General features: G+C 45.0%; 1 protein-coding gene across 1 annotated transcript in view; it reads left to right on the top strand.

The window, feature by feature from the left end:
• The first annotated feature begins 2,028 nt into the window (after positions 1–2,028).
• LOC135093439 (uncharacterized) overlaps positions 2,029–2,500 on the top strand; it is a 23,861-nt gene continuing 23,389 nt past the window's right edge. Inside the window, exon 1 of the mRNA XM_063992719.1 lies at positions 2,029–2,219. The gene's annotated coding sequence lies outside the window, so the exon portion shown is untranslated. The remainder of the gene's footprint in view (positions 2,220–2,500) is intronic.

The raw sequence follows: 2,500 nt of genomic DNA, 5'->3' as shown, positions 1-2,500 counted from the left end.
ATCAAAAATGAAAAAAAAGAAACTTGAAAATATGTAAAAAAAAAAAAAAAAATGCTGAGGAATGTTGAAAAATAAACTGAAAAAAGCCCAAAGTATAGACGAAATAAATCAGATGAATAAGGGAAATTGTGCAAAGTTAATGCTTAAAAAAAAACGAAAACTGTAAATTTGACAAAAAAAAAAAAAAAAAAATAGTTGAAATAAATCAGCTAATAAAAGGCCAAAAGACGGAATGAAACGCAATAAACGAAATAAACGAAGGGGAATTGATGTGTTTTTGTAAAGAATAGCTGAGTGGTCCACCTCCATCCACTCCACTCCACTCCACTCCACTCCCTCCACCCACTGCCTGCCTTCCTTACCTTAACAAGCTTGCACACACACACACACACACACACACACACACACACACACACACACACACACACACACACGCACACGCATACATACACACCTGCTGACCACGCCCATCACACCTTATCTTACCCACAACCATTCACACACACACACACACACACACACACACACACACACACACACACACACACACACACACACACACACACACACACACACACACACACACACACACACACACACTTACACACCAATTAATAGATCACACACATAACTGTAATGTCACACACACGCGCACACACACACAAGGAGGAGAGTAGGTCACTGAGAAAGTAAGAGAGATGAAGAGGAAGAGAGAGAGAGAGAGAGAGAGAGAGAGAGAGAGAGAGAGAGAGAGAGAGAGAGAGAGAGAGAGAGAGAGAATTAAGGAAAGAAAAAAAAGATGATGCAAGAATAAAAGGAGAAGAGTAAATAAGGAAGTAGGAATTGGTAACTTAAATAGATAAAGGACATAGAAGGAAGAATAAGCAAACAAGGACAGAATAAGAGAAAGAGAGATAAAGGAAGAAAGGAGATAAGAGACAACAATAAAAATGCTAAAATGAAGAAATGTAGGAAAAAACAAATTAATATGAAGAAGGGATGATGAAATGCAAGGAATGGGGAAGGAAGGAGAAAAATGGGGGGAGGGGAGGAGATGGGCGGGGAGAATGGGAAGGAATGTAGAGTAGGGAGAGAGAGAGAGGGAGGGAGGGAGGGAGGGAGGGAGGGAGGGTGGGAGGTTGAGGGAGGGAGGGAGGGAGAGAGAGAGAGAGAGAGGGAGAGGGGGAGGGTAAATCTATTCAAGGTAGGAAGTGTATGGTGTGTGTGTGTGTGTGTGTGTGTGTGTGTGTGTGTGTGTGTGTGTGTGTGTGTGTGTGTGTGTGTGTGTGTGCCTGTGTGTGTGTGTGTGTGTGTGTGGCGTGGGTGTGGTCACTCCAGTAACCTTGAATGAGAGAGGCGAGGTCTGACCCCTCCTCACCCCCATCATCCCCCTTCCTTCCCCCTTCCTTCCCCCTCCCTTCACTCCCTTCCTTCATACCCACTTCTAAATACCCCCTACCATGATCTATACCCTCCCCCCATTAACCCCCACAACCCCATTTCTTGTATCCCCAGACACCCCTGCGCCCTAAAATCCCTAAATGCAGCTTAGTTTTTACTCTGATTTCCTTATTCCCTTAAAAATCTCTTAATTTCAGTCTAATACTTAAATTTTTCTTGTCCCCTTCAACCTAACCTAACCTAACCTAATCTAACCTAATTTATCCTAACCTAACCTAATTCTTCGCTAAAATCATCACATTAACTCTCTCTCTCTCTCTCTCTCTCTCTCTCTCTCTCTCTCTCTCTCTCTCTCTCTCTCTCTCTCTCTCTCTCTCTCTCTCTCTCTCTCTCTAGGCCTGTTAACCTAAATAGGAGGAATGAGAAAACTTCCTTTATATTCCTCCCTTATCCTGACTCCCTTTCCGTATTCCTAGCTCCTCCATACGTTCTCCTCCTCCTCCTCCTCCTCCTCCTCCTCCTCCTCCTCCTTCTCCTAGTTGACCCCTTCACTCCACCACCACCACCACCACCACCACCGCCGCCGCCCTTCCCCGCGGGCCACCTCATCTCGACTGCCCCGACTAGAATCAGTGTATCTGTAGCAGTCGAGGCAGGAGGACGTGTCTTCTTGCTCTCTCTCGCGCCTCACTCGAACCCATTCCCTCACCCCCACTCTGGCACTCTCCAGGGGGTGTTCAGTGCCAGTCGTCCATCTTGGCAAGTCACTACGACCCTCTCTGATTGGCTGGAGTTGACAAGAGTCGTTTTGCCAATTGGTGAGTGTGTTTGTGTGTGTTTTGGGGTGTTTTGGGTGTGTTTGTATGTCTGTGTTTGTGTCTGTCTGTCTGTCTGTTTGTCCGTGAGTGTGTTCATATTTATCCGCCTTTTTGTTTTTCTGTGATTGTGTGTGTGTGTGTGTGTGTGTGTCTGTTTGTTTGTCTGTGAGTGAGTGTGTCTGTGCCTCTCTGTTTGTCTGTCTGTGTGTCTGTGTGTCTGTCTGTCTGTCTGTCTGTCTACAGTGTCTCTATTGTTTTTATTTATTTATTTATTTATTTTT

Source organism: Scylla paramamosain, chromosome 43 (assembly GCF_035594125.1).
Source record: "Scylla paramamosain isolate STU-SP2022 chromosome 43, ASM3559412v1, whole genome shotgun sequence".
Lineage (NCBI taxonomy): Eukaryota > Metazoa > Arthropoda > Malacostraca > Decapoda > Portunidae > Scylla > Scylla paramamosain.
The sequence above is the reverse complement of the archived record's forward strand: the minus strand, read 5'-3'. Positions and strand labels throughout refer to the sequence as shown.